Source organism: Phoca vitulina, unplaced genomic scaffold (assembly GCF_004348235.1).
Source record: "Phoca vitulina isolate PV1807 unplaced genomic scaffold, GSC_HSeal_1.0 scaffold29, whole genome shotgun sequence".
NCBI lineage: Eukaryota > Metazoa > Chordata > Mammalia > Carnivora > Phocidae > Phoca > Phoca vitulina.
Window position 1 is genome coordinate 2,655,142 of NW_022589732.1, and position 11,075 is coordinate 2,666,216.

The 11,075-nt window shown below is 40.3% G+C and overlaps 1 non-coding gene and 1 pseudogene across 1 annotated transcript; both read right to left on the bottom strand.

Moving 5' to 3' along the window:
- Window positions 1–571: 571 nt before the first annotated feature.
- On the bottom strand, window positions 572–1,029 carry LOC116644186 (annotated as a pseudogene).
- A 9,872-nt stretch (window positions 1,030–10,901) lies between these two features.
- Window positions 10,902–11,006, bottom strand: LOC116644430. Its single transcript, XR_004301748.1, has one exon. It is a non-coding gene; the product is annotated as a U6 spliceosomal RNA (small nuclear RNA).
- Window positions 11,007–11,075: the final 69 nt, after the last annotated feature.

Below are 11,075 nucleotides of genomic sequence, written 5' to 3' on the forward strand. Positions count from 1 at the left end.
AACACCCAGTGCTCATTACTTCAAGTGCCCCCATTAATGCCCATCACCCAATTATTCCTCCCCCCACCTTCCCTCCAGCAACCCTCAATTTGTTCCCTAGAGTTAAGAGTCTTTTATGGTTTGTCTCCCTCTCTGTTTTTATCTTATTTTATTTTTCCTTCCCTTCACCTATGTTCATGTGTTTTGTTTCTTAAATTCCACATATGAGTGAAATCATATGGTATTGGACAAATTTAAAATTTTTAAATTTCTGTTTGCTCTGCTAGCCTTTTTGTATTCCTTTCCTTAAGCTATTGAGGAAGGTATTCACAGATCTTTTATTTATTTATTTTTTAAGATTTTATTTATTTATTTGACAGAGAGCGAGAGCACAGAAGTGGGGGGAGCAACAGAGGAAGAGGGAGATGCAGGCTCTCCACTGAGCAGGGAGCCCGATAGGGAGCTCAGTGGGATCATGACCTGAGCCAAGGCAGATGCTTAATGGACTGAGCCACCCAGGCACCCCCACAGATCTTTCTCTTTTTTTTTTGGTGAAAAATTTTATATTTAGATTTAGCCAGCTGGACTCAGTTTAGATGATCCCAATTTTGTTGGCAACATCCAAAGCATCATAGTCAGGAGCCAGTGGAACATATGCCTTCTTCTCTCCCACAGGCCTGATCAAGGTGTTGACCTTGGCCACATCAGTGTTGTAGAGCTTCTTCACAGCCTGTTTGATCTGGTGCTTGTTGGCCTTGACATCCACAATGAACACAAGTGTGTTGTGGTCTTCTATTTTCTTCATGGCCGACTCAGTAGTCAGGAGTAACATGATGATGGCATGGTGATCAAGCTTGTTTCTCCTGGGGGCGCTCTTTCGAGGATATTTGGGCTGCCTTCTGAGACGCAGTGGGAATGTAGGTGACGTGCGGATCTTCTTTTTTTTGTGACTATGGACGCCTTCAGCACCACTTTCTTGGCCTTCAAAGCCTTTGCTTTGGCTTCGGTTTTGGGAGGGGCAGGGGCTTCCTTCTTAGCCTTTTGCACCATCTTTGTAAAAGGGCCCACAGATCTTTTAAAATACTACATTTTAGGGCGCCTGGGTGGCTCAGTCGTTAAGCGTCTGCCTTCGGCTCAGGTCATGATCCCGGGGTCCTGGGATCGAGTCCCACATCGGGCTCCCTGCTCAGCGGGAAGCCTGCCTCTCCCTCTCCCACTCCCCCTGCTTGTGTTCCTGCTCTAGCTATCTCTCTCTGTCAAATAAATAAATAAAATCTTTAAAAAAAAAATAAAATAAAATAAAATACTACATTTTACCCCAGAGATATTTTGTTTGTAGATAAATAGCAGGTATATTCTAGAAGTCTCATTTTAGTTCCTTCCTTTCTCCCTCCCTCCTTCCCTCCCTTCTTTCTTTCTTTCTTTTTTTTTTTTAAGGTAACTGAAGAGAGTTATTCTGATTAAAGGTTTAATATATAGTGATCTTTACACTGTGAAGCTTTGAAAAGTGTTAGTTAAATGGCAGTACCTTGAAATTATAAGTAAAATGATAGTGGCAGCATATTCTTTCCTTTTGGCGTGTGGTCATTGTAAAAACAACACAAAACTAGTTGAATGGCAATGTTTTTAAATGACCACACATCCCATTACCCTAAGAGAACAATCTGTGTCTATTTCCTTCTAGTATAAGTTCATGCTCTTATAAACTTGCAATCACAGTGTATGTGTCTGAGTGTGTGGTATTTGATTAAGGGAAATACCATAATTTATGTATTTAACCATTTCCCTATTAGACTTCTAGGTTGGCTCTAAATTTTTTTTATTCTAGAAAATGTTCTTACAACATAATAAATTTTTTTCAGGTATATGACTTATTTGTATAGAATTATGTCCTTATGACAAAATAATGTTAGAGAAATATTAAGTTTAAAAAAAAACAGTATGAGCATTATGGCTCTTCATTGCTGTATTACTTTCCAAAAGGAAATGTGTGTGTGTGTATATATGTGTATAAAATATAGCAGTATATATTTTAGGATTTTATCTGAAAATGAGTACACCAAAGATATGCTTTTTTCAACTTATATTATCTAACCAAGAGTACATATTGAAATTAACTTTACCAATCCTACTTTTGTCTTCTTCATTATTGTCATCTTTTTTTTTTTTTTTTAAGCACAATCAATTAAGAGACTTGGATGTACTGTTCAAGATTCAATTTAAAAGGAGAGTTTCCATTCAAGGCCATAATGAGATATCGGTTATTGTTAAAAGGCTAAATGCCAACTAGTTTTCCGGTCTGGCCAATTCAGCTTTATTGCCTTCTGAAAATGGATATGTTGAATTTATTAACTTGTCTAGAGCTACAACCTACTAAATGTACTTGTCATATTTTTCTCAGTCATGGGATAACTGAATTAAGCTGCAACCTTTACAAAATATGGACAAGAAGAAAAATACTTGGTTTGTAGCAGGTAGGGATGAGAGCGGCTTCATCTATTTTACCAGTTTGTCTCTACTACCCTCTAGTGGTATCACAGTCACAATATCCTTTATAGCATTGCCTCCAGATTACTAATACACCACGTATACAGAGATTTATAAGTTTCAGCTTTATGGAGTTGGTCCCAGCGTTAGATATGATAAACTCCTGGAGGGAATTACCTTTCTGCTGGCATTCTTGCCCTCTCTTTCCCACACTCGTCCTTTCTGTATAGTACTGCCAGATTAACCTGTTTAAATACAAAATGTGATCCTATCACTCCCCTGCTCAATCAAACCAAGAAACCTTTAGTCCTTCCCCTTGTATTGTTGGAAGTGTTGTAGGTAAACTTCCCTGCAGTGACTTCTAAAACCCTTCACAATAGGAATCTAACTCTTCTTTCCCCTCTTCTGTCTCTTTATCTCCTATCCCACTTTACCCTCCAGCCAAATCCAAACCTGCCCCCCTGTTTTTCCTCTTTCTGCCTAGAATGTCTCCCACCTAATCATTCCCACCAACGTCCTTCTTCCATTTCTCTTTGCCAAAGTTGGGTTTATATTTCAAGAATTAGTTCAAATGCACTCTTCGTTCAGCTTTACCAAACTCCCTCCATCAATCCCTTGCACGCCAGGTGCCTCTTTGACACTGTGCTGTTTGTTGCATATGCTGTGTCCTTCCCAGATGTTCCGGGCAGGCTCCTCTCCTTCAATTCCCATTTAAATGGATAACATCAGCTTTTTCTAGAGAAAGAATGAGCACACAAGCAGGGGGAGGACCAGAGGGAGAGAATCTCAAGCAGACTGAGCGGGAGCCTGATTCGGGGCTTAATCTCAGCACCCTGAAATCATGACCTGAGCCGAAATCAAGTGTTGGCTGCTTAACTGACTGAGCCACCCAGGCGCCCCAACGATCCTGAACTTTTAACTACTGTGATGGTACAGCCATTCCTGGAGGGCTTTTTGTTGGGAGAGCACAGCTTCAATAGTTCTCCTCCTGCCTCTCATTCTTTTTGCCACAATTTTTTTAATTTAAATTCAATTAATTAACATGTAGTGTATTATTAGTTTCAGTGGTAGAGTTCAACGATTCATCAGTCTTATATAATATCTAGTGCTCATTACATCACGTGTCTTCCTTATTGCCCATCACCCAGTTACCTCATTCCCTCCACCCCCTGCCCCTCCAGCAACCCTCAGTTTGTTTCCTATGATTAAGTGTCTCTTACGGTTTGTCTCCCTGACTGATTTCATCTTGTTTTATTTTTCCCTCCCTTCCCCTATGCTCCTCTGTTTTGTTTCTTAAATTCCATGTATGAATAAAATCATATGATAATTGTCTTTCTCTATTGTATATATAAGCCACATCTTCTTTATTCATCTGTTGATGGACATCAGGACTCTTTCCATAGTTTGGCTATTGTGGACATTGCTGCTATAAACATTGGGGTGCAGGTGCCCCTTCAAATCATTATGTTTGTATCCGTTGAATAAATACCTAGTAGTGCAATTGCTGGATTGTAGGGTAGCTCTATTTTTAACTTTTTGAGGAACCCCCATACTGTTTTCCAGAGTGGCTGCACCATTTTGCATTCCCATCAACAGTGTAAGAGGGCTCCCCTTTCTCCACATCCTCACCAACATCTGTCCTTTTCTGATTTGTTAATTTTAGCCATTCTGACCAGTGTGACATTCTATCTCATTGTGGTTTTGATTTGTATTTCCCTGATGCCAAGTGATGTTGAGTATTTTTTCATATGTCTGTTGGCCATTTGTATGTCTTCTTTGGAGAAATGTCTGTTCATGTCTTCCTCCCATTTCTTGATTGAATTATGTTCTTTGGGTGTTGAGTTTGATAACTTCTTTATAGATTTTGGATACTAGTCCTTTATCTGATAAGACATTTGCAAATATCTTCTCCCATTCTATTGTTTGTCTTTTGGTTTTATCAACTGTTTGCTGTGCAAAAGCTTTTTATCTTGATGAAGTCCCAATAGTTCATTTTTGCTTTTGTTTCCCTTGCCTTTGGAGATGTGTTTAGCAAGAAGTTGCTGCCTGGGTTCTCCTCTGGGATTTTGATGGATTCCTGTCTCACATTTAGGTCTTTTATCCATTTTGAGTCTATTTTTGTGTGTGGTGTAAGGAAATGGTCCAGTTTCATTCTTCTGCATATGGCTGTCCAATTTTGCCAACACCATTTGAAGAGAGTGTCTTTTTTCCATTGGATATTCTTTCCTGCTTTCTTGGAGATTAATTGACCATAGAGTTGAGGGCCCTACCTCGCATTTTGAGTCTGTGGTTTGGGATGGGCTGTGGAAAGACTCAAATATGATCCCTGGAGTAGGAACAAGTTTTTGTTTTGTCTGTTGAATAAAATGGTCTACTTCCCTCTTTGAAAATTTTTTTTCTTTTTACTTGTTTCCCCATCTGGACCCTGAAGCTTTGAAAGGCAGGCTTGGGTCTGATTCTTGTTTGTATGCTCATTATTTAAGCCAGCACTTGGGACATAGTAAGGGCTCCATATAGTTACCAAATGTGGTTGAAACAGCAGGTATCTTTCCCTTTTTGTCTATCTGGATGTGACATCACTTTACTTTGTATTCCCTTAGTACTTAGTTCAAAGTATCAGCTGAAGGAAGATATTTAACTAGTTAATCTAAAAGAAATGCCTCCTCTCAAGCTCAAGGAGGAAAGATAGTCTAATTCATCTTTGTATCTTTAGTGGCCCCCAAATAATGCCAGGTGAACAGAAAACACTCAAATATTTGGTGAGTGGAACTGAAAGAGTTTAATTTCCTGTCATCCCTGGGGTGCCTGGGTGGCTCAGTCGTTAAGCGTCTGCCTTCGGCTCAGGTCATGATCCCAGGGTCCTGGGATCCAGCCCCACATCGGGCTCCCTGCTCAGCGGGAAGCCTGCTTCTCTCTCTCCCACTCCCCCTGCTTGTGTTCCCTCTTTCGCTGTGTCTCTCTCTGTTAAATAAATAAAATCTTAAAAAAAAAAAATGTCCTGTCATCCCTGAAAGTGCCTGCCTCATTTTTGAAGAAAGAGTAAATTATGTTTCATCTGTATCATTTTAACAGTAGGAGTGTGTTATTGCCATTCTGCTCTTTGGAATCTGTCAATTATAGTAAACATTTACAATGAAGCAGAATATTCCAGGTGAAACCCCAGGCCTGTATCATTCTAGATGACAGTTTATTGAGTTAAATTAGAACTTCATTTGTTTAACACCATTAGAAAATAAACTTTTATATTAATTCCTTAACTTACTGATCCATAATCCTTTTGCCCTGGGACAACTTTACAAAGATCAAGATTTTTTTTTTTTAAAGATTTTATTTATTTATTTGACAGAGAGAGACCGAGAGAGGGAACACAAGCAGGGGGAGTGGGCGAGGGAGAAGCAGGCTTCCTGTGGAGCAGGGAGCCCAATGTGGGGCTGGATCCCAGGACCCTGGGATCATGACCCTAGCCGAAGACAGACACCTAACAACTGAGCCACCCAGGGGCCCCAAAGATCAAGATTTAAAGAATTACTTCTCACTGTAAATTTTTAGTCCGGCAGAAGGGCCTATTTTAGGCATAAGCAGTATTGTGATAAAATTTAAGGAGTCCCTAAAAAAAATTATCAAAAACACCTCAGAGATTCAACTAAAACAATAATCCTGATCATCTCAACAGCCCCACTCAGTTCTCCTGGCTCCAATTATGTTTAAAATTGTTTGCAGTTTAACAGTTAGACTCACCATGAATCTCATGAAGCTTAAGTGTCAGGATCCTGCCTTAGCACAGGCCCCTTCCAGGGCTCTGAGACAGGTGTTCACATAATCATAGATTTTTGAAAAATGCATAATATAAGGTAGGTTAGCCACAGGTCTTTAAGGCTGTTGTTTCTTTCCAGTTCAACTCCCCACTAGTCGCCATTTCCCCACCTGCCCAGTGGTACTGGCGGGACCAGAACATTGTGGGGATTCAGCTCAGGGCAATTTGAGCTGAGGATACAGTTAGTTGAGGGTTAGCGGTATCTAGTTATTCATCCCCAGCGCTTCCAAGTCTTTGCCAGCAGTCCTAATATAGCAACAGCTTCTGGAAATACTCCATCTACCCATTCTGTGAATTCTCTTGGCATGTGGAAATAAAGGTATAGGGTCAGAGATCTTATCTGAACTGGAAGTAAGTGGGTCGTGGGTAATACAGGAGAAGCTAACCTGTGAGAAATTCTTCCAATTAGCAGATGCGTAAAATTATATCATTACCTCATCCAAACTGAACTTCTCTTGTGTCAGGAATGCACTTATTTTTTTTTTTTTTAAAGATTTTATTCATTTATTTGACAGAGAGAGACACAGCAAGAACAGGAACACAAGCAGGGGGAGTGGGAGAGGGAGAAGCAGGCTTCCTGCTGAGCAGGGAGCCCGATGTGGGGCTCGATCCCAGGACCCTGGGATCATGACTCTAGCCGAAGGCAGACGCCTAACGACTGAGCCACCCAGGCGCCCCAGGAATGTACTTATTAACACAGCATGAACAACTATAAATGCATCAGACAATTTTTGGAATCTGGAATCTTTAGAATGTAGGGCATAAGCTTAGAGCAGTCACAAAAACAGCTCATATGTGAAAGAAACTTGATAAATGTTTTTTCAAATTTAATAGAAATTCTAAAAATCTACATGATGTTATCAATAATGAGGTAAGAAGTCATAAAAACTTTTTTGAAATAATTAATCATAATAAGAAGCCAATTCGGATTAACCATGTTAAAGGAAAGACTGAATTATCTTTTTTCTCTTCATAGTAAATATTACAAAATTATGTTTCATATAAAGAGACAAAGATAAAGAATTTGCCAGCCAAAAGGATGAATAAGCATTTAAAATATGGATTCCAAAAATTGTTGCTCCCCAAAAATGTAGGACAAAAAGCATTATAAGGGATATGTCAGGCAATTAATAAAAATATAATTTTCTATGAATTTTGTGATTTTATGGCACTTTTCAACTTTTAAAATTTTGTAATTTTATAATTTCTTATTCTCAAAATATATTGCCTATCGCACTGAATCTAGCATTCTTTTTCTTTAAAAGGGTCCCCAAATGATAAATACTTCAGGCCTCCTGGAACCTACATCTACCTTTGTCCATCTGCGGCCACATGGATATTATATTGGTACCTCACAATCAACATGCCCAAATCAGCATTCCCCCCGCCCCACTCCCTGCACTCCCTCCCCACCATAAGTATCCCTCAGCCTCTCTCCAGAACTATAGTGGCATCCACCCATTGTCAAACACATACCCTAGTCATCCCTCATGACTCTTTCTCCTTCAGTCAACACACCCAATCCACCCCTCAGGTCTTATAGTTCTAGCTCCTCAAAATAGCTCATCATCATTTCCTCCTTTTCAAACTGACCACCACTGCCCTAGTTCAGCCCGTGTTGGGATAGATGCAGAGCCCTCCACTGGTCTCCTGGCTCTGATGCTACCTCATTGTCCCTCCTCAGATCTCTTCAGTGGCTTTTCCCTCCTAATCCCACATCTGACTTTGTCACCCCCTACTCACATTTTTTTTTTTCAATTCCATCCTCCATCCAGATCCTTTGGTGGGACCCTGAAAGGCCCTCCCAGGTATGGATATTGCCTAACTCCATAACATCATTTCTCTGATCCTTTCTCTAGCCCCCCAAACTCCATTTATGTTCCAGGAATACTGAATTAATTTCAGTCCATCAAACATGCCTTATTATTTCTTCTCAGTGGACCATAAATCTCTCTTCATGCATGTGTCTGCTTGGCAAACTCTTCATTCCTCAAGACTCAGTTTAGAACCTACCTCTGCTGTGAAGCCTTGCCTGACTCCTCTGCCCTCCACCACACTCACAACTACTCCTAGCAACCACCATGTTCTGCACAGAGCAGCCTTTACTTATTACACTGTAAGCATTTGCTCCCCACCTATATGGGATGACACCTATCTGATCACCTGTTGTCTTTGATCTTCATTGGTTGATGAATGAATTTCTCCTCCCTACCCCATCCCTGGTTCCTGAATTTCCAGTGAAAGATTGAGATAAGTTGACACAGGTGGATTTAAAGTATGGATGCCAAAAGCTTACCTGTGATTTCTCTTTCTGTCTCTTTAGTTGGAGGAATGAGTGTGGGAACATGGAGGTTATATATGAAAAACTTTTATTACGGAATTGTTTGAACATTTTACAAAAAAATACATTACTTTTCTAATTACAAAAATGCCTAACTCAGGAACAGCCGTGATAGTTCCATGTTTTCAGCTGTGATGAAAAGATCTTGAAACTTCATGTCTTGCTTTTTTCAACCACTTTACTTTCTGAATTATGTAAAGGGAGATCAGTCTTCTCCTTTTGAGTAAGTTTTTCAGCAGCTTCTATGAATTTTATCCAGTAGCAAAAAAGAGGCTTTGGCCTCATCCATCCATCCATCCAACCATCCATCCATCCATCCATCCATTTTTAGGCAAGGTGATATATTCCCATGGTTCAAACTTCAAAAGATAAAACATTCTCCCTCCCCACCTCTGTGCCCCAGGCACTCCTCCTCCAGGCACATTGTTATTTGCTGCATCTCCTTCCAGGCTATTTTATGTATTTACAAGCAAATGTTTCTTAACATTTTTATCTGAAAAAAATACTTGTTTTAGTCAGCTTGGACTGTCATAACATAAACTGGGTGGCTTATACATCAAAAATGTATTTCCTCACAGTTCTGGAGGCCCGAAGTCTGAGACCAAGGTGCCCACATGGTGGGTTCTGGTGAGGCTTCAGGGCTTATAGAAGGCGCCTCCCTGCTGTGTCCTCACAAGGAGGAGAGAGAGTGACCCAGTTCTCTGGTTTCTCTTCTAATAAGAGCACTAATCCCATAGTGAGGACTTCACCCTCATGATCTCCTTTAAACCAAATTATCTCCCAAAGGACCCATCTCTAAATACTATCACTGTGAGGGGTGGGGCTTCAATATAGGAATTTGAGGTGGAGGGAGACATAATTCAGTCCACAGCAATATTGGTTTCTTTTTTTTTTTAATTCTTTTTTTTTTTTTAAAGATTTTGTTTATTTATTTGACAGAGAGAGAGCCAGCGAGAGAGGGAACACAAGCAAGGGGAGTGTGAGAGGGAGAAGCAAGCTTCCCGCGGAGCAGGGAGCCCGATGCGGGGCTCGATCCCAGGATACCGGGATCATGACCTGAGCTGAAGGCAGACGCTTAACGACTGAGCCACCCAGGCGCCCCAATATTGGTTTCTAAAAACAAAACAAAACAAGCTTATATGCAGTGCCAACTGCTCTTTTTTTTCCCTAAATGGAGCTTACCAAAATATAAATACGACATTCTTTGTAGCACATCGCTTTCCACCCTCTCCTCTTCAGTTGTTTTTTCATAGCACTTAGAGAATAGTTCTAAAATAGTTCTGCACCTCTCCTGTGCAACCCCTTAGGACAGTATTCAGGGCTCTTTTAAGATTCTCATTCCAAACTCTCTTCCCTGCTTAACACTGGGGGACACCCTGCACCCTCCAATGGCGGCGCACCTGCAGATGGCATGCACCCTCCAATGGCGGCACCCTGAATGCCCTGGGCAGACTTTAAGTGCTTACCTCATGGAATTTCCTCTGTTTGGAAGCTCCACCCCACAATTCTTTCTCCAATGTCTGTTCGAATTAGTAATTTGCCCCTCTATGTTCTCATTTCACTTTATAGCATAATTTACAGTGCCAGAATAAAATTCTAAGTAATCATGTGTTCTCCCACCTCCAACACTTACAGCAGGAATTGTATCTGATTAATTTTGTGTCTATAAAGTACTTTAGAGACACTAAATTCAAGTTGGCCCGAAGAATTAATAAACTGTATTTGCGAAGACGATAGCACGAATTTACAATAACCCCTGAAAGTTTAAAAACAAAGGTAACTGAGTTAAATTGAAAAATCTAGCATCATAGCTGTGGAAGCTTGTGGTCTTCTGTATGTTGAATGTAGAATGGATATAATGAATTACTAGCTGTTTTTAGATGCTATAAAATGAACGCCTCGCTGAGGCATACCAGAGATGAATATATATATATGCACTCATTAAAATCAGTACCCTGAACTGACAGAGAACAGTCTTCTTCCCTAGAGCACTTCTCTGGGGTAGTCAGTTTTCATTTAAAATGTGAATTTGGGATTTTAAAAGTAAATTTTAAAAGTTCTTAGGTTCAGGCAGAGATTTCAGAACCCCCTACTTCCGATGTGAATCCCAAATATTCTCTGTCACCTAGGAGCATAAAATTGTTAAGGCCATGCGTTCATACCACAAATAGTGCCAGATGACAAATGCTGCTCCCTGTGTAAAAGGGTACTAAACACTTAAATGCATGTGATATACTAGCTCCCTTCTTTATCCTAATCTGGGTCTTTTTTTTTTTTTTTTTTTTAATGGAACACTTCACCAATTTGTGTCATCCTTGGGCAGGGACCAGGCTAATCTTCTCTGTATAGTTCCAGTTTTACCAACTGTGCTGCCCAAGCGAGCACCTAATCTGGGCCTTTTAATAGTATTTTGTAGAGTTCATGGTAATCAGTCTTCGTCCTACATCCCATTAA